Source organism: Camellia sinensis, chromosome 2, assembly GCF_055761805.1.
Source record: "Camellia sinensis isolate YWXY chromosome 2, ASM5576180v1, whole genome shotgun sequence".
NCBI lineage: Eukaryota > Viridiplantae > Streptophyta > Magnoliopsida > Ericales > Theaceae > Camellia > Camellia sinensis.
Window position 1 is genome coordinate 13,446,122 of NC_138962.1, and position 26,389 is coordinate 13,472,510.

Sequence of the window (26,389 nt, forward strand, 5' to 3'; positions counted from 1 at the left end):
TGTTTCATGACAAATGGCACCCTGATTCATGCTCATTTTGTACTTTCATGCACATAACTTGCATTCTCATGAGCATACCTGCATCAACGTGCACATTTCTTAATATTGGCATACCTCCATGTTTGAGCATGCGTTGTCACACATGTTCCACTCTTGCATTGCGATGCATCCACTTACCGACGCTGCGTGTGTCGAACTTTCGAAATCACATTAAATATATGTTGTTACCATATTGTGCTCGTTGAGTTTCTCTCTTTTGCAGGCACGATATTGTATGTACGGTTCAATTGAGGCTGGTGCGACCAGACGAATCGAGCAGGTATCGTATGTTCTCCGTGTGAGACGTGGCGGGGATTGAATAATCCTCCGCATTCTTAACTGCATGAAATGTAGTTGTTGCTTTGCATTCTTGCTTAAAACTGTTGCATCTATTTGCGAATACTTGCTTCATTACAGCTTGCTGCATTTGCATGATCATTGAGTTATGTTCGGCTTCTTGCATATCATTTACATTTTGCCCCCTGCCTGCGGGCACATCTCTGTTTATCCTGTCTGTTTGTCTAAGTCTTCGGCCTTGTCAAAAATGGGTGGTCTCTGGGCTTTGACATTCACTCCCGTCACTTATGACTTCCGAGTTCTGTCAAAGAGGGGCAACTGTAGACACCCCATTTTTGACCGACCTTAAGACTCAGACGTCACCGATTGAGCGCTTGGTGATGTTGCATATCGTGCTTGTTCAGAAGTTTCAGAGTTGCGGCCGTGAGCCCTGCCTCCGGACTCCCGAACCCTCTTTCGTACCTTGCCTCGGTTTGCGAACCAAACTCGGTTTTCTCTGTTTCTTTTCCTGAGGGAAGAGAGAGGTCCTGTAGACCAACTCTCAATGTCTGTAGGCTACATTTGGTTGCCGTAGGCCTTTTTTCCCATTTCGGAGTCCGGTTCTCGGTTTTCGGAGCCGTCAGGCCGTGTGCCTCGGTTCGGGACCGCTTAACCATCTCCTATTGCTCTGATTTTTGGCATACATCTTATTTTCTCCCTTTTGAGGGACACTGGGGTCTGAGAAACCCACTTCGTGGTCGAATGCCACTTTTGGTGCTTAACAGCCCATTTTCGGGACCCCGAACTGCGTGTTTTGGTCCCCGAGCATTCGTTTTGCAACGGTTTTCGTTCATTTTTGGCAGGTACCTCTGTTTTATCACTGGAGAGGTCACTGAAGGGTGGGAGGCCAGCAATTGTTGCAGCAACCAGTTATCTCTCCTCCGGAGCCTCTCGGCGCCCGTTTTTCCAACTTCCGGGCTAATGTTGAACACCCTAGGGTTAGTGTTGCCAACTTTCAACCACATATTTGTGATGTACACACATGAGAGGACCCTAAAAGTTCATGGCCGGCCATTAATTCAACTTGACCCTTTTGACCCCCTCCTTCCGGGCTAATGTTGAACCCCTTGGACCCTTTTTCTTGAACTTTAAACCACATATTTGTGATGTACACACATGAGAGGACCCTAAAAGTTCATGGCCGGCCAGTAATTCAACTTGACCCTTTTGACCCCCTCTTTCCGAGCTAATGTTGAACCCCTTGGACCCACTTTCTTGGACTTTTAACCACATGGTTGTGTTGTACACACATAGGAGTACCTCACCAGTTGCTGGCCGGCCAGAAAATATGATTGAACCTTTTGACCCCTAGCCGGCCGGCTAGGGGGTGTGGCCGGCCGGCCACCTGGAGCAAAAGTAATAGGCCGGCCGTGTTCCTTGCACTGTGCACTTTACAGCTGTGGGGCAATATCCCCCAGAAAAGATATTTATCCGGGGGATATTTTGTGGGGGAATTTTGCTCTCCCTTTCCCCCATCTTTACACCCCCTTTTGAACCCTTATAACCAGCTAGTGGCTTCACTTACAAGGGTTAGAAAAATTGTTCTTCAAGTCTCCATACTCAACTCCATCTCCATCCTTCTCAATTCTTTGAAAAACCCTAAGTCCCTAACCATCATTCCTTCTACACCACCAAGCTCTACCACCACCACCTCATTTCCAGAAACAAGGAAGGTTTCTCAAAGGCCAAAGAAGCTGCAAATTCATCCAAGAAGCAACAAAAGTTTGAGTCTTCAAGGGTAAGTAATACTTTTACCCTTTTGACCCTTTTTCTTGATCTATTTGTAAGCCCCACTTCCTTTTCATTTCAAGATCCGGCCCTAACTGAAAAGGGCCCTCTTTTGAGCTCATCTTCACGTTTCATTAAGGGCTCAACCCTGTTTGAGCCCTCCATAATACACTTGCTTCATTGATCCTCTTATATGTCATGATTTTGCATGCTATTTTTGGCCCATGAGCAATTTATTTTCGAGCATGTTGTAAACTGACATTAGGCTTATTTTGAGCCCCTCTTCAACATTGGAGAAGGGCTCAACATTGTTTGGTACCTCCATGTGTCACTTGTAGTTATATCCCTTATTTGGCCCCATTTTTGCATAAATTGGCAGCCCCCTTTGCTTCTGTTTTTGGACCTTGGTCCGAACTGAAAGTGGCCTTATTTTGGCCTATACTTCATGTTTCATTAACACTTTTTTTCTGTTTGGTGATTATTTTATATACTTCATGTTATAGCACCTTTTGAGCCTCATTTTGCATCACATTTTTAGCATGTTTGTATACTGATTTTGAGGCTGCCATATACTGTAAATATTCATATTTTTGGTCCCTCTTCAGTGTTTTAGAAGGAAATTTTTCAGTTTGGGTTTTTCTTATACCACTTGCTTCATTACCCCTCTTTTGGCCCCTATTCTTGCATGCTATTTTTCCCCTACCTATGCTTGCTTTTTGGCCATGTTTATAACTGTGAAAGTGCCTTTTTTGGGACTGTCTAGCTTCTGTCTTTGCATTGTATGTCCATATTGTGCATGTTTGGCATAGCCATAGGCCATTTCGGGCGCCTAAATTCACATTTCGGGACAATTCCATGCATTTCATGTCATTTCGCCTCATTTCGGGACTGTTTTCCCCCATATTTTACTGCTGAAATTCCATTAGAATGATTGCTATCATTTCCATGTCATTTCATCATATTTTGTCATCGCCTCGGTTTGCGTGCCCGTGTGCACGCATTTCGAGGCACTCCATTTTTATCCGCCGGCATCCTATGTGAGTGTGGCTGAGGCTCACTCATGTTGGTATAAGCCCATTTATCATTTCCATGTCATTTCATCATATTTTGTCATCGCCTCGGTTTGCGTGCCCGTGTGCACGCATTTCGAGGCACTCCATTTTTATCCGCCGGCATCCTATGTGAGTGTGGCTGAGGCTCACTCATGTTGGTATAAGCCCATATCAAGTTTCTATGTCATTTCATTACATATACCATCGCCTCGGTTTGCGTGCCTGTGTGCACGCATTTCGAGGCACCTCATTTTCATAGCATATACCATCGCCTCGATTTGCGTGCCTGTGTGCACGCATTTCGAGGCATCTCATTTTCATAGCATTTTACCACTGCCTCGGTTTGCGTGCCCGTGTGCACACATTTCGAGGCACCTCATTTTCATGACATAGCATTTTACCATCGCCTCGGTTTGCGTGCCCGTGTGCACGCATTTCGAGGCATCTCATTTCATCACATTTTGTCATTGCCTCAGTTTTGCGTGCCCGTGTGCACACATTTCGAGGCACCTCATTTTCATTACATTCTGCCATTTTCTCGATTTACGTGCCCGTGTGCACGCATTTCGAGGCATATCATTTTCATAGCATTATGTGTACTAGGTTGCATCTTAGATTGCATTCTGCCATTTTCTCGATTTGCGTGCCTGCGTGCACGTATTTCGAGGCATCTCATTTCCATAGCATTGTGTATGTTAGGATTATATCTTAGTTGCATTTCATGCATATCATGCATATTGCATCGTGTTCGGAATAGGAGTTAGCCCGGGCACGGGAAACGAGGTACATTTCGTACTCCGAGTGACGGAATGTGTCTCAATTCCCCAGTCACCGACACTCCGGATTACCCATGATGGAGTTAGGTTTTAGCTGTAGTTTCATGTGCATTCATCCTATATTGAGTTGTGCATTTCGACTCCTCGGCCATCATGCCTCGATATGCGTGATTGGTGGCACGAGGATCGAGACATGCATATATCTGTGCAAATACATTGCTATGCCCCTTTCTTGCTCTCTGTTGCAGCAAAACGAAGAATCAGCAACCTTTTGGGGCTTGGCACGCATTTCAAGAACAGGTGTAAACAGAGGCTAATTGGGGCATTCCGGTGGATTTCCGCGCAAGACAATCCGGACATGCATCATCCACCAGAAGCAAGGCAGTCCCTGGCTTGCATGCCAGTTTTATTTGCTTTCTTAGTTAATTCATCAATTAATTAGGATTTTGTAATATTTTGAACTGTAATACTCTTTTATTCGGGACTGTAATATTTTGGACTGTATATTTATTCGGACCCTCCGAGTGAGGGCACAACTGTAATAAGTGTGCGTGAGTGTGATGTATGTCTTCCAACCCCACGTCTTTCTCCCTTTTATTTATCCGCTTATGATGGTTAGATTAGGGCATATTTAAATTAGCATACAGTATGACAGCATGTTTGCATTCATTCATCTGTATTGCATGCACTGGGCTCGGCGCATCATACTAACTGCATTGTATTTTCAATTTCAAATTGAATACATGATAGTTGTAGCATCTCATATACCATGTTTTGAATAGCCGAGCCTGCTATAGTTTGCATTTTTGCATGTGTTGCATTAGGCATTTCTGTATACTTAGGGTCATGCATGATTTCTAATACAGTTCTTGTTTTGGCTTGGAGTACTCGGTAAGTTTTATGCTTTAGCATCCTTGCATGCGTGCGAGTGACTGCCATGAATAACATGCTTACCATGAGGCTATGTGCTTATATGATATAACTGCCTGAATGCCTGTGGGTGAAGGTTGGGTTACTTGGATTGGAATAAATCATCAACTGTTTGTTTTAAGCCCACTAGATAGTGGCAAAATCATGTTTTCTAAGCCCACCCGAGGGTGGCAAATCCACGTCTTAGCCTACTTGCGGGTAGCACCATCAAACCACTTTCAAATAAATAAACATGAAATGTTTTGTTCCAATTCAGGCAACTCAGTCTATACTTATATGCTGTGCGCATCACATAGTAACCTAGGCTAATAAACCGGAATAAGAACTCACAATGTTTTCAAAACTAGATATCGTGGTTAGTAGAGGCCGGTCTATGACCGGGCGAGCGGGGGTGCTCACGAAGTGACCTTCCCCAATCGTACCCAAGTTCCCGAGCCGAGGCAACTTTGGTGATGACGGACACGTGGCCTTTTGGCACCGAGTCAGGGTTTCCTAAATTTCCCAAAATAAAATATTTAGGTGGCGACTCCGTATCTGGAAAAGCAGTCCATGTTTGGCACTACTTTTTCAAAAATCAGTTTCTCAAAACGATTTGCCGGATTTGGACTCTTTGGTTCAGATTAGGAACCGTGACATTCAAGAGTCCGAGCTGTAGTGACCCCAAATGAACAGAACGGGAGCTTAACCCTCCCGGGGCGTTCGGGGACGTCTACAGTTTCTGGCGACTCCGCTGGGGATTTAGAGAACTTGACTCGAACTCATGATATCTGTTTTTGACTACACTTGTGTGATTCTTTGCATTGCATTTGCATTGGTGCGCCTAGGACACCGTGTTTGCCATCTGCTATTCCTGAACGGTTTGCCGGAGGCTTGTCTTGTCAAGGCATGACCATAAGGCTGACCGGTTGTGGGCTCTGCCAGTATGGGAACACAAACCCCGGTTTCACCGGGGCACCCTCTTTGACCATTCGACCTAGTGCATATTCGGATCCATAGTGACCATTCCAGATTAGGACAGGTTGCCTACCCGTTTATAGGTTGTTTGAAACCGCTGCGTGCGTAATGAAACCCTAGCTCCTGACATAATAGGACAGGGAAACCCTACCCCAACATAGGGTTGTTTTGGCTCTCACTTATCTGTTATGTGCTTTAGAGTGCGTCTCTACAGGAATGCATGTATCAGTATATGAGTTTGGGCATCAAGCCTGCGGGCTTCAGTTCAGTATTGTCAGCATCAAGCCTGCGGGCTTCAGTTCAGTATTGACAGTATCAAGCCTGCGAGCATCAGATCAGTATATGAGTTTGAATATCAAGCCTGCGGGCATCAGTTCAGTATTGTCAGCATCAGGCCTGCGGGCATCAGTTCAGTATTATGGGTATCAGGCCTGCGGGCATCAACCAGTATTTGAGAACGAGTTATCTGCGGATATCAGATTCTGTTTTAGGGAACAATGATACAGGGATAATAATCAGTGTTTGAGGACAGTGTGTTATTCAGCTTATTGACTGTGTGTTGATTATGCCCGACTGTGTGTCATGCATTTTATTTTAAGCTGTTGTGCTGTCCGTTTATCTGTTTATTTATTTCCTTTTCGCTTTATTTATCTTTTGCTAGGTCAGTTTTAGCACGATTGCTTCCAACCCAGCAGGCATTCCCCAAGCACTTTGGACACGAGGTCGTCGACTCCATCGATCTGAGGATCTAATCGACGGACAGCCAGTGTTCCATTCTCTACCCCCTGTTACCAGAAGGAAGCCGAAAAGGCGCAGTGTATCAGAACAGAGGTTGTCAGGGCAGTGGGTTACCCCGTCAGAGGACAACAGAGGTGAAGTCCTGATTAGTGCTATAAGAGTAGACATACCAGTCAGTCGAATGGAGCAGCAAAATACAACAGGGATGGAGGCCTTAATGCGCCAGATGCAGGAGAGTATGAAGCAAATGCATGATGATGCCGCCCGTCAAACGGAGTTCTCCAAACAGCAGGCCGCGATCATGGCCCAACAGGCTGAACTAATCGCCAGATTGCAATAGCAGAATACAGCATCTGCTTCACACCAAATCCCTCCTCCGGCAGGGGCTCTGTTACCTGAGCAGGCACCCACTGTTCAGAACGCCCCACCAAATGCCCAGAATACCCTGCCGCATGTCCAAAATTTACAAGAGGACACGAATCTTCCAACGGGGCCAGCTCCGCCCCCGCTTCCACCACAACTGTCCAAGGTCCATACATCCAATCACCCGGACTCTCCATTCGAGGTCGAGGTTGATCACACAGCTCTGAAGTTGAGCAAACTGGAGAAGCTTTTCAAGAAATCCCAAGGGGTCAAGGCTATGCCGGATATCGAAGATGGATATACCGAGGAGGCCGTAACACTCCCCGATAGGTTCAAAATGCCACAAATCGACCGTTTTGATGGGTCCGGCGACCCCATGGTCCATATCCGACTGTTTGCAGACGTCTTGCGGCCAATGGGCCTAACACGACCACAGAAGCTCTCATTATTCGGCCGAACCCTGTCGGGTGTAGCCTCTCATTGGTACGCAAGATTACAAGATGAAGTGAAAAGGAACTGGGATGAAATGGCTGAGGCCTTTGTCGCACAATATTCATACAACACTCAGATCGAGATCACAACTCGTGATCTCGAAACGACAAGGCAAGAGCCCAAGGAATCTTTTTCGGACTTTGTGATCCGATGGAGGGCGAAGGCGTCAATGATGACTTTAAGGCCCACGGACAAAGATCAAATCCGGATGATTGTACGCAATCTCCACCCAAAGCTAATGCAGAGGATGATTGTAGTCCCCTTCCCTACTTTCGCAGATTTACATGATATGGGGGTGCAAATCGAAGACGCAATGAAACAAGGTATGTTTGACCATGACAGAGAACAACCGAGGAGGACGTTTAACCGTAACAACAATGCGGGCCCGAGCAGCGCTGCAAATACGAGAGCCTCGGAAGTTAGTATGGTCACCACCACTCCCCCTCCCCCTCCAAGGCCCATGACTGCCACACCCTTCTCCGGCGCGTCCGGAAGCAACACACAAGCCAACAGATTCCAACCGCGAGGCCAAAGAACCTTTACCCCACTATATATGCCTCTGACCAAAGTTCTGGGAATATTGATTAGAAAAAATCATTTAAAACCCCTGGAACCAAAGGCATTACCGAATCACTCCCCCCCTCTTACGACCCGTCAAAATACTGTGCGTACCACCAACAACACGGTCATGACACCGACCGTTGTTACAGATTGCGTCATGAGATCCAAGATCTTATTGACAAACAAGTGATCGCACCTCCTGATAAACCCAATGTCACAACCAACCCTCTCCCACCACATAACCAAGCTCCTCCTCCCAAAAGAATTAACTTTATCCAGACTGGGGTCGCATCTTACGATCCTAGCATCTATATTACGCCCACCCACCTACCCAAGCCGGAGGTGCTCCTCCCCGATTGCACTGATTTCTTGTGCGTGGTGGACATCTCCAAAACCCAACTAGAACCGATGGTGGTGACCGTCGAAGATAGGGCAGGGCAGATTTTGGGAGAGAATGAGATTGCTGAATCAGGGACTGGGCAGAATTTTGCTGAGGGAGCCTATGATCCAAGCAAGTACATCCTATCAACGAGCCGAATTGGGCTAAGTGTAGAATTGCCAGAGACAGGAGAGCTATACATGTTTCGGGGGGATGGACCTTGGCTATGGGCAGATGATTTGACAGCCGCAGGGGAGGACTTTGCCAACCTGTAACTTCTTGATGACCAGGAACTGGGGGAGGCGTCAATTAATTGGTACGATTATGAGGGATCAGAGGAGGCCACCGGATGGCTCGAAGATCAACCGGATGCAGTGGGGGAAGCCCAATCAGAACAGAGCCCGGCAGGGGCAGAAATATCAGTTGTGGCCGGAACGGCCGAAAGTCAAGCTGTACCGCCGGAGAGCGCCGGTGTTAAGAATTCCGCTCGGGATATGGGCATTATGGATGTGGGAACTGTTGAACAAACAGCTGTACTGACGCAGCTGGAACAAGGAAAGTTTGAGGAGGCTGAGAGAATTAGAAAAGCTAAAGGCCCTGAGGGGACCGAAAGTGCTGCGCGCACGAAAATGGAGAATGCTGCGAGCATATGGACAGGGGATATTGAGAGAGCAACTAAACCGGAGCCAGACAGGTGTCTGTTGGCTGCCAGCGGAATGTGGTGGGAAGATGACGACTTGTGTCTTGCCCACACCGATGAAGACTGGGGAAGTGGCCAGCCGGATGATACTTGGTACCTCAATGAGGTTGACCATATGATAAGAAGTGGGCGGCACTTCAAGCCCCCACACCTGGACCAACCCGAGGCATCCGGGAAGGATAGAGAAGCGGAAAGACAGAAGGAGAAGCAGATTGAAGATGAAGCTGTGCTGAAACAGTTAAAGAAAATACAAGCGGACATCTCCATCTGGGGACTGCTAATGGCATCACGAGTACACAGAGAGGCTGTTCTATCTGCTATGGACAAGTCCAAACTCTCCATAGACACCACGCCTGAACAGCTGGTTGGGCTGGTTTTTCCGGGAGGAGGTTCCCCGGCATTAACCTTTTCGGACAAGGAGCTACCGCCTGAGGGCACAAGTCATAACAAACCTCTCTATATTTCTGTGGAATGTAGAGATAAGTGGATACCGGTGGTACTTGTTGATACCGGGTCTGCGATTAATGTCTGCCCGACCAGAACGGCATATGCAATCGGGTTGAAACCCGTGGACTTCGTCCCAACCACCCAAGTGATCAGAGCATACGACAATACCAGCAGAGAAGTGATGGGGACTGTTAAAATTCAAACCAAGGTTGGTCCAGGACAACACAATATCGAATTTCATATCTTGGACGTTCCCGCAACCTTTAACCTACTTTTGGGGCGACCGTGGTTGCACCAGGTCAAAGCAGTCTCTTCCACTCTACATCAAATGCTAAAGTACCCTCACGGGAAAGGGGTAGCGATCGTTTTTGGGAATTCATCAATCCATCCGCCGCCGGAAGTGTCTACACCTGTCTTGGAAATTGAGCACGGCACGGAGGATGTGTTTTTGTCGGGGTTCACTTTGGCCGAGGCTCAAGTGGTGCAGAATGTCATGGCTGTGAATGAGGGCATGTATGTTAGTGCACAATCTATCTACCTCATGAACAAGCTAAAACATACCCCTGGGATGGGATTAGGGAGAAGTGGCCGGAAGGGCGTCTCAGTGTTGGCCAAAGTGCCACACAACCCTCACGCCTTTGGACTGGGTTATCTGCCCACCAAGGAGGACTGGGTGAGAAAAGGGAAAGAAATGGCCGGAAGGGCCAGAGCAAAGAAGGCCGGGAAGCCATTTGAGTTAATGCACAGGCCCATCTGGGGTACCCTAAACGGACGCTTCGTCCGGGAGGGGGAAGATTTTCCATTCTGCGGCTTCCCGGAGCCATGGCAAAACGCGGAGGGGAAGCGCGTGCCTGGTTTTGAAATCTTCTTCGACATACAATTATCTGGGGATGACGTTGCCGAAGCGCAGACAGACCCACCAACTGAGGTTGAGCAATGTGAAGCAGTGGATCCTGAGAGCACAGAGCTTGAAATGGGGGTAGCACTGGCGAGTCTACTATCAGATCCTCCGATCGGCCAAGAGTGCTTGGGGGATAACTCTTCGGTTTCTATGATTGGAGATGAAATAGCTGCGGGCTTTCCAACGCCGATCTTGGATGCATCTATCGCACCTTCTCTCATCTGGCAATATAAAGAAGGCTTTTTATCTAGCAGTTCCGGGTCAGGTAGTGAGCCGGAATCTGATTCTACCGAATCTTGTGTGTCAGAATCAGATTCCAGCTCGACTGAGTCTGAGTCCGGTATTCCTGGGGGTGATAACCCGGATGCCACAGTCCTGTCTAGGTCGTCATTTTCATTTTCTTTTGAGTCTGTTGTAACAGAGGAATCTGACGGCTTGGAAATATTTAATGAGAATGATGTGGATGTGGTTTCTGAGTATTTTTCTGTGCCTTTGATTTATTGCTTAAATCAGGATTTTCAAAATTTTGATGAAAACAGCGAGGAAGAAATTCCCCAAGTTTTGCAACGATTAATTGATCAAGAGCAGGAAAGATTTGTTAAACCTTTAATGGATGAAATCACTACTGTGAATGTTGGTACTGAGAAGGACCCGCGGCTGGTCCAGATCGAGTCCACGTTGTCTTCGAGGAGCGCGAGCGCTTAGTCGCTTTATTAAAAGATTTCAAAGATGTTTTCACGTGGTCCTATGAAGACATGCCTGGAATCGATCCTGAGATTGTACAGCACCGGATCCCTCTTGATCCCGAGGCCCGCCCTGTCAAACAGAAACTCAGAAGGATTCGCCTGGACTGGGCCCTAAAAATTAAGAAAGAGGTCACCAAGCAAATTGACGCAGGGTTCCTGCTGGTATCTGAATATCCAACTTGGTTGGCCAACATAGTTCCGGTGCCAAAGAAGGACGGCAGAATTCGGGTCTGTGTAGACTTCAGAGATTTGAATAGGGCCAGTCCGAAGGACGACTTTCCCTTGCCACACATTGATGAATTGGTGGATTTCACGGCAGGACACGCCTTGCTTTCGTTTATGGATGGTTTCTCAGGCTATAATCAGATAGTGATGGCACCCGGAGACCGGGAGAAGACTGCGTTTACTACCCCGTGGGGTACATATTGTTATAGAGTGATGCCATTCGGGTTGAAAAATGCTGGAGCTACGTATCAACGGGCAGCAACTACAATATTGCATGATATGATCCATAAAGAGGTCGAGGTGTATGTGGACGACATGATTGTCAAGTCCAAGGATAGAGAAGGCCACTACACCGCCTTACAAAAATTCTTTCAAAGGATCAAAGAGTTTCGGCTGCGACTGAATCCCCAGAAATGCACGTTTGGTGTTACGGCAGGGAAGATGTTAGGGTTTCTGATTACACAAAGGGGCATCGAGGTCGACCCTTCCAAAATCAAGGCCATCTTAGAAATGCCACGACCAAGGACTGAAAAGGAGGTGCGAGGATTTCTGGGTAAAGTGCAATTCATAAGACGGTTTATTTCTAAATTAACCATGACTTGTGAACCACTTTTTGGTCTCCTGAAGAAAGGAAAGAAATTCCAATGGGACGGTCGATGTCAAGCAGCTTTTGAGCAGATCAAAGAGTATCTACAGAACCCGCCCGTGTTGTCGCCGCCAGAGCCGGGGAGACCGTTGATATTGTACCTTTCGGTAACTGAGACTACCATGGGCTGCATGCTCGCGCAGGAGTCAGAAGACAAAGTGGAAAGAGCCATCTACTATCTGAGCAAAAAGATGCTGGATTACGAGACCCGCTATACACCGCTGGAGAAGGCTTGTTTGGCCTTGGTATGGGCAACCAGGAAGCTGCGGCACTACCTGTTAGCTCACTCAGTAATGTTGGTTTCGCGTTTGGATCCCATCAAATATCTTTTCGAGAAACCAGCACTTACGGGTAGGCTAGCTCGTTGGCTGCTGTTGCTCTCCGAATTTGATTTGAAGTATATAACGCGCAAGTCAGTAAAAGGGAGAGCGGTAGCGGAGTTCCTTGCCGACCACCCGGTTGAGGGGGATGAAGCGGTTGAGTATCTATTCCCAGATGAAGCCATTCTGCACGTCGAAGATGAAACTTGGACGATGTACTTTGACGGAGCGTCAAACCAGTATGGGTATGGGATAGGGGTGTTGCTGATAGCGCCTGATGATTCCCGTATCCCTTTAGCAATCAAGCTCCGGTTCAAAGTTTCTAACAATGAAACAGAGTATGAGGCATGTATTGCTGGCCTGGAAGCAGCCCTAGAACTTGGGGCAAGACGGTTGGACGTCATTGGGGACTCAAACCTTGTTGTGTCTCAAGCAAAAGGAGATTGGAAGGTCAAAGAGGAAAGGATGATAATCTACCACCAAACCTTGGATCTGCTAATTCCTCGGTTTGAGAAACTAAATTTCACCCACCTCGTGAGAGAGAACAACAGGTTTGCAGATTCATTAACAACTCTATCTTCTATGATAGACATCCCGTCCGGAGTCCGGATGCGTCCAGTCATTATTGATCAGAAGTTCGTACCAGCATACGAGTCAATTTCCGCCATAGATGAGGTTCAAGACGGCAACCCCTGGTACTACGACATCTGGAACTTCTTGGAAAAGGAGACATATCCACTAGGGGCAAATGCCAAAGATAAGAGGGCCGTCAGAAGAATGGCTGCTCAGTTCGTTATCTGCGGGGGAAATTTGTACAAAAGGGGTCATCTGGGAATGCATAAGCTCTGTGTAGTAGCTGAAGAGTCGAAACGCCTGATGGAAGCCATCCATGGGGGGGAGTACGGTGCACACATGAATGGAGTAATGCTGGCCAGAAAGATCCTCAGACAGGGCTACTACTGGTCAACCATGGAGGAGGATTGTATTAGTTTTGTTCGGCGATGCCACAAGTGTCAAATTCATGCAAACCGCATGAACATCCCGCCGTCAAAGCTGTACAACATGACTTCTCCATGGCCTTTTTCAGTCTGGGGAATTGATGTGATCGGAGCTTGTAGACACCCCATTTTTGACCGACCTTAAGACTCAGATGTCACCAATTGAGCGCTTGGTGATGTTGCATGATGTGCTCGTTCAGAAGTTTCGGAGTTGCGGCCGTGAGCCCTGCCTCCGGACTCCCGAACCCTTTTCTGTGCCTTGTCTCGGTTTGCAAACCAGACTCGGTTTTCTCTGTTTCTTTTCCTGAAGGGAGGGAGAGGTCTAGTAGACCATCTCTCAATGTCCGTAGGCTACATTTGGTGGCCGTAGGCCATTTTGCCCATTTCGGAGCCCGGTTTCCGGTTTTCCGGGACCGTCAGGCCGTGTGCCTCGGTTCGGGACCACCTAACCATCTCCGTTTGCTCTGATTTTTGGCATACTTCCTATTTGCTCCCTTTTGAGGGACACTGGGGGCTGAGAAACCCACTTCGAGGTCGAATGCCACTTTCGGTGCTTAACAGCCCATTTTCGGGACCTCGAACTGCGTGTTTTGGCCCCGGAACATTCGTTTTGCATTGGTTTTCGTTCATTTTTGGCAGGTACCTCTGTTTTATCACAAGGAAGGTCACTGAAGGGTGGGAGGCCAGCAATTGTTGCAGCAACCAGTTATCTCTCCTCCGGAGCCTCCCGGCACCCGTTTTCCCAACTTCCGGGCTAATGTTGAACACCTTGGAGTTAGTGTTGCCAACTTTCGACCACATATCTGTGATCTACACACTTGGGAGGACCCTAAAAGTTCATGGCCGGCCACTATTTTTGATCAATCGGCCACTTCTCCTAACCGAGACCTTTTCTTGAGGGAGCTTGACCCTTTTGGACCTTTTTTTTTTAGCTTCTCCAAGAAGCTTGACCTCTTTTAGCTTCTCCAAGAAGCTTGACCCCTTTTTTAGCTTCTCCAAGAAGCTTGACCTTTTTGTTTAGCTTCTCCAAGAAGCTTGAACCTTTTGACCCCTTTTTAAAACTTCTCCAAGAAGCTTGACCCTTTTGAACCTTTTTGTTTAGCTTCTCCAAGAAGCTTGAACCTTTTGACCCTTTTGGCTAGCTTCTCCAAGAAGCTTGAACCTCTTGACCCTTTTTGCCTAGCTTCTCCAAGAAGCTTGGCCCTTTTGCTCCAAGCTTCTAAGAGAAGCTTGGCCCTTTTGGTCAAAGCTTCCAAGAGAAGCTTTGCCTCTTTGGTTTCTCTATATAAAGAGAACCTCTCCTCCCCTTTAGGAGGTTAGAAAATTGGTTCTTCAAGCCTCAAGAGACAAATCCTCCTCCATCTCTCTCATTTTCCTAAAAAGCTTCAAGTACTACACCACCATTTACACTACAACACCAAGCTCTACCACCACCACTCCATTCCAAGAGCAAGGAGAGGAATTCCAGAAGCTAAGAGGCAACAAAGTTGGCCCAAGAAGCAACAAAAGAATTGATCTTCAAGGGTAAGTCCACTTTCCCTCTTTTGAGCTCATTTTTTGCAACATTTCTTAGCCTTTCTTTCTTGTACATTTGAGCTCCGACCAAAACTGGAAAGATCATTATTTTGAGCTCATTTTCATGTCTCATTAAGGGCTCAACCCTGTTTGAGCCCTCCATGTTGCACTTGCTTCAATGTCCTCCTTAAATACCGTTTTCTTGCATGCTTTGGCAGCCCATTATGCTTCCATTTTTGGACAATTTTCAGGCCTAGAGATAGTCTTATTTTGACCTTCTTAACATGTTTCATTAAGGGTCTTTGGCCATTTGTGGAATATTTTGCATACCTCATGTTATAGCCTCTTTTGAGCCTTATTTTGCATTGCATTTCTAGCATGTTTTTATACTGTTTTGGCCATTTTACAGTTCTGGAAATATGCTTATTTTTGGTCCCTCTTCAATGTTGTAGAAGGGAATTTTTCAGTTTGGGCATTGTATATACCACTTGCCTCTTTGGCCATCTTTTGGCCCGTTTTCTTACATAAAAGCTTAGCCATATCTCTGTTTGTTTTTGAGGATTTTACAGTTCTGTAAATGTGCATATTTTTGGCCCCTCTTCAATATTGTAGAAGGGCCCGAACCTGTTCGAGGACAGTAGCTATGAGTTACTTCTTAATCTCATGTTTATTCCCCATTTTTGCATGCTTGTTTTGCCCTGTTTTTGTCCACTGTTTGGCCATGCTATAAACTAGTAAAATGTTAATTTTGGGGCTGCCTTCCTTCTGTCTTTACACTCCATGTCCATATTGTGCACGCATTGCATAGCTATAGGCCATTTCGGGTGCCTAAATTCGTATTTCGGGACCATTTCCTTGCATTTCATGTCATTTTGCTTCATTTCGGGACTGTTTTCCCCCATACTTTGTTGCTGAAATTCCATTAGCATGCTTGCATATCATTTTTGCCATGTTTCATCACATTTTATCATTGCCTCGGTTTGCGTGCCCGTGTGCACGCATTTCGAGGCACCTCATTTTTATCCGCCGGCATCTTATATGAGTGTGGATGAGGCTCATTCATGTTGGTATAAGCCCATTTGTCATTTTCATGTCATTTCATCGCATTTTATCATTGCCTCGGTTTGCGTGCCCGTGTGCACGCATTTCGAGGCACCTCATTTTTATCCGCCGGCATCCTATGTGAGTGTGGCTGAGGCTCATTCATGTTGGTATAAGCCCATTTGTCATTTTCATGTCATTTCATCGCATTTTATCATCGCCTCGGTTTGCGTGCCCGTGTGCACGCATTTCGAGGCACCTCATTTTTATCCGCCGACATCCTATGTGAGTGTGGCTGAGGCTCATTCATGTTGGTATAAGCCCATTTGTCATTTTCATGTCATTTCATCACATTTTATCATCGCCTCGGTTTGCGTGCCCGTGTGCACGCATTTCGAGGCACTTCATTTTCATCAACCGGCATCTTATATGAGTGTGGCTGAGGCTCACTCATGTTGGTATAAGTCCATATCATGTTTCCATGTCATTTCATAGCATTCTGTCATTGCCTCGGTTCGCGTGCCCGTGTGCACGCATTTCGAGGCATCTCATTTTCATGACTTCATATCATCGCCTCGGTTTGCGTGCCCGCGTGCACGCATTTCGAGACACATATCATCGCCTCGATTTGCGTGCCCGCGTGCACGCATTTCGAGACACATATCATCGCCTCGGTTTGCGTGCCCGTGTGCACGCATTTCGAGGCATCTCATTTTCATAGCATTGAGTATGTTAGGATTGTATCTTAGTTGCATTTCATGCATGTCATGCATATTGCATCATGTCCGGAATATGAGTTAGCCTGGGCACGGGAAACGAGGTATGTTTCGTACTCCGAGTGACGGAATGTGTCTCAATTCCCCAGTCACCGACACTCCGGATTATCCATGATGGAGTTAGGTTTTAGCTGTAGTTTCTTGTGCATTCATCCTATATTGAGTTGTGCATTTCGACTCCTCTGCCATCATGCCTCGGTATGCGTGATTGGTGGCACGAGGATCGAGACATGCATATATTTGTGCAAATATATTGCTATGCCCCTTTCCTGCTCTCTGTTGCAGCAAAACCAGGAATCAGCAACTTTCCGGGACTTGGCACGCTTTTCAAAAATAACAGGTGTAAACAGAGGCTAATTGGGGCATTCCGGTGGATTTCCGCGCAAGACAGTCCGGACATACATCATCCACCAGAAGCAAGGCAGTCCCTGGCTTGCACGCCAGTTTATTTGCTTTCTAGTTAATTCATTAATTAATTAGAATTCTGTAATATTTTGGACTGTAATATTCTTTTATTTTGGGGACTGTAATATTCGGACTGTATTATTTATTCGGATCCTCCGAGTGAGGGCACAACTGTAATAAGTGTGCGTGAGTGTGATGTATGTCTTCCAACCCCACGTCTTTCTCCCTTTTATTTATCCGCTTATGATGGTTAGATTAGGGCATATTTCAATTAGCATACAGTATGACAGCATGTTTGCATTCATTCATCTATATTGCATGCACCGGGCTCGGCGCATCATACTAACTGCATTGTACTTTTAATTCCAAGTTGAATACATGTTAGTTGTAGCATTTCATATGCCATCTTAGAATAGCCGAGCCTACTATAGTTGCATTTTGCATGTGTTGCATTAAGCATTTTTGTATACTTAGGATCATGCATGATTTCTAATGTAGTTCCTATTTTGGCTTGGAGTACTCGGTAAGTTCTATGCTTTAGCATCCTCGCATGCGTGTGAGTGACTGCCATGAATAGCATGCTTACCATGAGGCTATGTGCTTATGTGATATATCTGCCTGAATGCCTGTGGGTGAAGGTTGAGTTGTTTAGATTGGAATAAATCATCGACTGTTTGTTTTAAGCCCACTAGATAGTGGCAAAACCATCTTTTCTAAACCCACCTGCGGGTGGTAAAATCTGCATTTTAAGCCTACTTGCGAGTAGCAAATCATCTTTCAAATAAACAAGCATGAAATGTTTTGTTCCAATTCGGGCGATCCAGTCTATACTTATATGCTGTGTGCATCACATAGTAACCTAGGCAAATAACCGGAATAAGAACTCACAATGTTTTCAAAAATTGATATCATGGTTAGTAGAGGCCGGTCTATGACCGGGCGAGCGGGGGTGCTCACGAAGTGACCTTCCCCAATCGTACCCAAGTTCCCGAGCCGAGGCAACTTTGGTGATGACGGACACGTGGCCTTTTGGCACCGAGTCAGGGTTTCCTAAATTTCCCAAAATAAAATATTTAGGTGGCGACTCTGTATCTGGCAAAGCAGTCCATGTTTGGCACTTCTTTCAAAAATCTGTTTTCTCAAAACGATTTGCCGGATTTGGACTCTTTGGTTCAGACTTAGAACCGTGACTACGAAAAGTCGAGTCCGAGCTGTAGCGAGGTCCCCCGCGGGCTTGTTACAGTTTCTGGCAACTCTGCTGGGGATTTAGAGAACTTTACTCGAACTCATGATATCTGTTTTTTTACTACACTTGTGTGATTCTTTGCATTGCATTTGCATTGGTGCGCCTAGGACACCGTGTTTGCCATCTGCTATTCCTGAACGGTTTGCCGGAGGCTTGTCTTGTCAAGGCATGACCATAAGGCTGACCGGTTGTGGGCTCTGCCAGTATGGGAACACAAACCCCGGTTTTACCGGGGCACCCTCTTTGACCATTCGACCTAGTGCATATTCGGATCCATAGTGACCATTCCAAATTAGGACAGGTTGCTTACCCGTTTATAGGTTGTTTGAAGCCGCTGTGTGCGTAATGAAACCTTAGCTCCTGACAAAATAGGACAGGGAAACCTTACCCTAACATAGGGATGTTTTGGCTCTCACTTATCTGTTATGTGCTTTAGAGTGCGTCTCTACAGGAATGCATGTATCAGTATATGAGTTTGGGCGTCAGGCCTGCGGGCACCAGTTTGCGAGTTTGGGCATCAGGCCTGCGGGCATTACTATCAGTATTTAGGAGTCAGCTTTACCTGTGGGTATCAGACTCAGATTTTGAGGCCGAATTTTGGGCAGAATTCAGTAGAGGGCACACTTATTCAACTATGCTCGTATCTATTCAGATGGAATCAGGCTGAGATGCTGTCTGTTTTCTCTTTTGCTAGGTAGTCTGGGAACCATAGCTTCAGAAGGCTCCGATATCCCCCGAGGTTCATCGAACTTGTGCTGATAGACTTTGTTAGGTCAGAAATTCAATCCAAGGGCAACCAGTGTTCTTTCGCGGAGGCAAGGTAAAGAAAAGCCGGTCAGGGCTCATCTGTTCGTCTAATCCGTCAGTCGCCAGTTACATCACCGTTGTTCAGACTCAGCAGACTGTGATGGCACAAGGTTCGGAAGAGTTTGCGGCCGTGACAGCAGCGCTAAGTTAGGGAACTGCCATGCAGGCTGAGACCAGTATTGAAACGCAGCGCCCATCTGGGGCATCTGCCTCACATCCAGCTTTGGGACCCCAGCCGAACTTTGACCCAATTTCGCCAGTTGAAGACTTGCAGTGTCTGAATCCTCGAGAAGGGTCGACTCAAGCTCAGGTGCTCAGACCCCTGGTGCAGCCTAATGAGAAAACTCAACCCTTTCATGTTGATGAGTTCAATCCGACTGCAGTGAAAATTGCAAACCTTGAGAAGCAATTCAAAAGGGCACAGGGCCTTAACTCCATTCCTGGCATTGAGGATGGGCACACCGAGGCTACCATCCGGCTCCCAGACAGATTCAAAATGCCTTATATCGACCGTTTCGACGGGTCTGGAGATCCAATGGTACATATCCGACTCTTCTTAGATGTCCTGAAGCCGATGGGTCTGACTAAGCCACAGAAACTCTCTTTGTATGGAAGAACCCTGTCGGGTGTGGCAGCCACTTGGTATACCAAATTGGAGGATACAGTGAAGCAAAACTGGGAAGAACTGGCTGAGGCCTTTGTCGATCAGTATTCCTACAATACCCAAGTTGAAATGACCATCCAAGAGCTTGAAGCAACTCGCCAAAACCCAACAGAGCCTTTTGTGGAATTCATTGCAAGGTGGAGAGCAAAGGCAGCACAAATGACAGATCGTCGCCCTTCTGAGAAGGATCAAGTGCAGATGATGGTCCGAAACCTCGAGCATGATATGTTGCAAAAGTTGATAGTCGCTCCACTATTCACTTTCAAAAGTTTGCATGAACTGGGGGTTCAAGTCGAGAATGCGTTCAACAGCGGGATCATTCCCAGGACAAGGGAACTGACAAGGAAGGTGATTTCAAGGAGTACCAACGCTGGTAGTAGCGCTATTCCCAAACCCACCGAAATCAATACAGTCGCCACAGCCGACCCTTTTGCCAAACCAAGCCCACAAGCAACTGGCCCAGCCCGAACTCAGGGTAGAACTTTCACCCCCCTCTATATGAGCCTGACTAGCACACTAAAAGCCTTGATGGAAAAAGGGCATCTCAAACCCCTCGATCCTCAACCTCTTCCTGACCCACTCCCAGCCAGACATAACCCCGCCAAGTATTGTATGTACCATCAGCAGCGCGGTCATGGCACCGACCGTTGCTACCGCCTTCGTCATGAGGTCCAAAATCTCATCGACAACCGGACGATAGCTCCACCTTCAGACCCTAATGACCAAACATCTCCTGCCTACCTCAATCACATCCACATACTGCCATCCACCTTTGACCCCAGCATATACATCACCCCGGCCCATCTACCCAAGCCCGAGGTGTTTATCCCAGAAAGCATGGACTTATGCATGATGGGTGCACCTGAACCCCAATCATCTCAAACCCGAGAACCCACTACTTCTGAGTTGATGGGAATGATAAAAGATCTTCAAAAAACTGTGACAGATTTGGCCTCCGGGACATTGGCTCCGTCATCAACCACATCTCATACCAGGGAGTTCGTGTCAAAAGGCTCCCCAGTCTTGGGACGGGCTGCATTTGAGGAAGGCCAATCCCTTGGCAAAGTGGAGGCGAGTGGAAAGAACAAGGTAGGGGCAGGCATTGGTCCCCATGAACACCTTCGGTGGGATATTGAGGCTTTGAAAGCCGAGGGGCTGAACAAAGAGCAAGTCCTCGCAGTTGTTGCAAAAGCTGTGGATGACACTTTCGCCACTCAGGTTGGGGGCAGTCCGAATCAAAGGGAACATCGGGAAAAGGGCTGTCATGCCAGAGACGATCCTGTTATCTCTAATCCTCCACTTGGAAGAGATCGGCAAACCAGGCCAGCACCTACCAATCCCTTTGCTGGTGCGCCCAGTAAAAATCCACAAACCGAGGTCGGAGGGTCTTCCATGCCCTCTATATGCCTTTATCCAAAGCTCTCCAAATCCTTGTTGGACAAGGCCATCTCAAACCCCTTGAGCCTCGGCCTCTCCCGAACCCTCTTCCGGCTACACATGATACTACCCAGTACTGCGCGTACCATCAACAAACTGGCCATACTACCAACGCCTGCTTCCGTCTTCGCCATGAAGTACAAGATCTATTTGACAATGGAGTCATCCCCGCACCAGGTCCTGCAAAATCTATCGGCACTTGATCAGTGAACTTGTAGGGGATAATGTGATGTGATTGGAGGGATGAACCACCTGCGGGCAGCGCTCAGTTTACTCCAGATATGGTGGATGGCATGCACTGTTTTGAGCATTGGCGAATGCCGGTTTCCGACTCGGGTATTGAGTCGGTCTTGTTGTTTTGTTTCTGAGTCTATCTTTTTGCTTTGAGTCAGTCTCTTTTTTATTTTGGATCTGTCTTGTTGTATCGAGTCAGTCCTGTTGTACAGGAGTCGGGTGATTCCGGGGGGTGTTACCTCGGGCGTCACCATTTTGTTTTGTGTTTGTCTTTTTCGTTTTGTTTTGAGTCTGTTTCTGCCAGGGAGCCAGTTGTACCAACAGATTTGAATGAAACAGCAGTAATTTTTGCACTTCTATGTTCGCTTCTGCCGTGCGCCAGTTGTGCCAGAAAGTTTGAATGAAATGGCAGTACTTTTCGCCTACTCTTCTGCACCCCAAAATCATTGTATCGACCTAAGTTTTTCAAAACTTTTTTTTGAACACTGCGGTGAAAACGAAGAGGAAGGAATTCCTCGGGATTTGCAAAACTTTGATCATTTGAGAGAAAGAGAGGCGTGCTAAGCCCTTAATGAATGAAATCATGCTTGTTAGCGTGAGTACTGAGAAGGACCCTGGCTTGATCCAGACTGGTTTCACACTATTTTCAGCGCGAGCGATTTGTCGCTTCCTTAAAAAACTTTCAAAAAAAATGTTTTGAGCGGTCCTGCGAAGACCTGTGTGGAATCGCTCTTGAGATTGTGCAGCTTAGGATCGCTCTCAGCCTCGAGACTCAACCCCTCCGCTTCCAAACCTTGAACTTGAATTCAGAAGGTTCAACGGTCAACTACGACGTGAGGCCTGTGTGGCCAAATTTAAAGCAGCTCTCGAACAAGAGGCCAGGAAAGTCAGGTCAAGAAGATCAGATCTCATCAGAAGAAGCTTACAAAGCAAAGCAGCAGCCATTCTCCTGGATTCAGATGACTCCAGGATCTCAAAACCATTTAGCATGGACTCGTTACACTTTTACCCTTGAGAGGCTCGCTGGGCCGAAAACCCGGAAGGGCGACCCAAGCAAAAGTTAGAGCAAGAAAAAAAAAAATACAAAAAAAGAAGAAGCAAAAAATGCAAAAAGAAAAAAAGAGAACAAAAAAAGAAAGATGCAAAGAAAAGAACGAAAAAATCAAAAAAGGAAAAAGAATTGAAAAGAATTGAAAAGAAAAGAAGAACAAAGCTCGCAAGGTCGAAAACCCGCAACGGGCGCCTTGGCAAAAGTTAGAGCCTAAAAAGGAGAGGTTAATACCCGAGTGTACCTTAACCCCGAACTACGTAAGGCTTGATTCCCATCTTTAGGATACGTAGGCAACTTCATTCTGAAGTCCAGCCGTAAAACACTTCAAACTCAATCATGTCCATGTAATGGTTCTGATAATCTTTGCCTTCTCTATATCTGAGAGTCTGGTTGCGTTCGTCGCTCTGAGGACTGACTACAATACACTACGGTGCCATTCAGACAAGGGGCAACTTTCCGTTGCCATTCAATGCACCGCGGTGTCATTCAAACAAGGGGCAACTTTCCGTTGCCATTCAATGCGCTGCGGTGCTATCCAAACAAGGGGCAACTTTCCATTGCCATTCAGAACGCCGCAGTGTCATTTCAAACAAGGGGCAACATTCCGTTGCCATGCAGTGTCCTTCAGACAAGGGGCAATTTTCCATTGCTATGGATCCAAGGTTGTGTATCTCAAGAGTAGGTTCCGTGCTCGTTCAGCAGTGGCCGTTTGCGAAATAGTTTTTGAGAATTTTTTTTACTGAGGTTGACTAATCTTCTCGAAAAGTATTCCATTTTCAAAACTGGACCATTTCTTGGACCCAAAAGAGGAAAATTTTCAGTGCTTATAGCCTAACTTGCATGATTTTAAATCAGAAAATTGAACAAGTATGTTAATCTAACTCTCATTTTGGTCAAAAAAATTTTTTTTTTTTTTTTTTTTTAGAAAAAAAAAATGGTCAAAATGATGAACTACGGGCACAGTTGAGTCAGGCTTCCTGTCTTTTCCCCATTGCCAACATACTTGCCAGAAAGGCCACTCTACCCGCCAAAAAAAAAGGGGGATGATCGAAGTTAACAACAAAGGGCTGAAAGCTCTCTCATCCTCCAAGCAGCGAGGTATCAAGCCAAGTGCGAAGCACGAATTGGAATGGATCAAGATGCTCCATTCCCTCATCCGGCGCATCGACAGATGTCACCGAAGGAAATAGCCGCGAGCTGATTATGTTGGGCGTGAGCCCGCAACTTCCTATTCATCCATCAACCACCCAGGGGAGGGATGAAAAACGAGAGATTGAAGAATAGAGAGATGTACGATGAGAGAAAAAGTGAGAAAGGGGCTTTTCCAGAAAAAAAAAAAACAGAGCTTGAGGGCCGAGTGATGTGAGAACCACAAATAAGAAAAGGGTGGGAAACACTACCCGGTGAAACAGGCTCCCTGTGCACATTTGAGTGTCGTGTCTTTTTGTTTTATCTCGATTCTTGTTTTGAGTCGTTTCGAGTGTTACCCGATGTGTCTAGGTTGTGTGCCTTTTATTTCCGTGTTGAGTTGTCTTGCTGTGTTCAGTCGTAGGCTCGATACCCGGTCGAGAGCTCATTTATCAATTTCAAAATAAAATCGTTTCGCGCTCCGAGTGCCGTGCCGTTCCCCACATCTGTGCAAAACAAGATTCATTCTTTCATAAAACTGCAGGGTTCAACCCAGGTTATGTCAGAACAGCAAAACAAGGACCTATCTGAAGCTATATAAGTTCCGGACTACGAAGCAAAAGAAAATAAGGAAAATTTTGAGCATCTGAGTGTGTTTCACCTTCAGAAAATTCTGAGATTGCATTCCATATGTACCTCTTCAGGCCTTGCCAGTGCCCTGAAGAATGAGTGTGCCTCTACTCCAAGCTTAAGCATGCTTCAAGCCAGAACGGCAATTAAAGCAGCAGCAGCAGATGTTATCTCCCGCCAATATGAACAGGGTGTGCCCCTTTTGAGCTGAGTGTGTTGCAAAGTCCTCTAAGAGGTAAATCAGAGGCACCAGAGTACATATTTGATGCTCCTCTACTACATAGAATGTGCATTTTCATATACACTGTTGTCGCATGCGTGCCGCACATCGTTATGATTCATGCATAGAATATGTTTGCTTTCGATCCTGCATAGAATTTGCTTTCAATATTGCATAGAAAATGCACTCTTCCATACTTGCATAGAATATGCTCGTATCTTTTGCATAGAAAATGCACTCTTCCATACTTGCATAGAATATGCTCGTATCTTTTGCATAGAAAATGCACTCTTCCATACTTGCATAGAATATGCTCGTATCTTTTGCATAGAAAATGCACTCTTCCATACTTGCATAGAATATGCTCGTATCTTTTGCATAGAAAATGCACCTCATTTGCATAAAACATGCATTCACTCGCACTATTTTGTGCATTTCAATCGCACTATTTTGTGCATTTCAATCACGCTGTTTAGCGTATCGCACTGTTTAGTGCATTTCAATCGCGCTGTTTAGCGTATCGCACTGTCTAGTGCATTTCAAATCAATCGCGCTGTTTAGCGTATCGCACTGTTTAGTGCATTTCAATCGCGCTGTTTAGCGTATCGCACTGTCTAGTGCATTTCGAATCAATCGCACTGTTTAGTGCATATCAATCGCGCTGTTTAGCGTATCGCACTGTCCTGTGCATTTCAAATCACTCGCGCTTTCTTGCGCATTGCACTGTTTTGTGCACCTTACTTGCATTTTGCATGCATTCCATCGCGCTATCTTGCGCATCTTACCTGTACTTGTTAGTGCATTGCATCGCGCTATCTTGCGCATCTCACCTGTACTTGTTAGTGCATTGTATCGCGCTATCTTGCGCACCTTATTTGTATCGCACTGTTTTGTGCATTCACCTTGCTCGTACTGTTTTGTACACCTTTAGCATCACGCTATTTCGTGCATCTGTTTAGCACTGTTTTGTGCATTCACTCTGCATCGCACTGTCTTGTGCACTCGCCCGGTCTAAGAAGACCTTATCCTTGGTCTAAGGAGACCTTAAATCCTGCATCATCATTCGCGCTGTTTTGCGCATCGCGTTTGCATTTATTCGCGCCGCTTCGTGCACTTTCCGGTCTAGGAGACCTTAAATTCTCTAAAGGTGCAATTCCTTTGGTGTTAGTCGTGCCCGAACGACTCGTCATGGTCTGGTATAGCCACCTGCCTGTGTTTGCGGTGAGTTCCTAGGAGACCAACTGAGACGGTGGAAACTAGAGTTCGAATGGCTTATGCCTAGAACGCAAAGGTTCGGGATTTCCGTGACTAAAGTCTGGTTTAAATACCCAGAGGCGTGTCCTCGGCTTGAAATCTGTATGGAAGCCCCATAGGTTGAGATAGCGTGTATGCACCTCAATTCTGGATACTGAACCAACCTAGTCTGTCACCCCGTTGGAGAATAGGGAAAGCTGCGACCATAGTCAGGGAGAAAAGTAGTACCTGCGGTTCAACCAAGAAGAAGCGAGAGATCCCCAGCAGCATGAGGTAAGTCATTACCAATTGCCCCTGTGAGGTACCTTCATTTCCTAGCTATTACATTGCATTTCAGTTATTACATTACAGTGCATTGCATGAATCCTCAACTTTCAAATTGGCTTCGCGTAGCGTATAAGTCCACTCGTCAAACCGGCTTCGCTTAGCGTATAAGTCCAACTTTCAAATCGGCTTCGCGTAGCGTATATGTCCAACTTTCAAATCGGCTTCGCGTAGCGTATAAGTCCAATCTTCAAAATATTTCTGCGTATCATTTTGCATTTTGCCCCCTGCCTGCAGGCATGCCTGCGGGCGCATCTCTGTTTATCCTGTATGTTTGTCTAAGTCTTCGGCCTTGTCAAAAATGGGTCGTCTCTGGGCTTTGACAT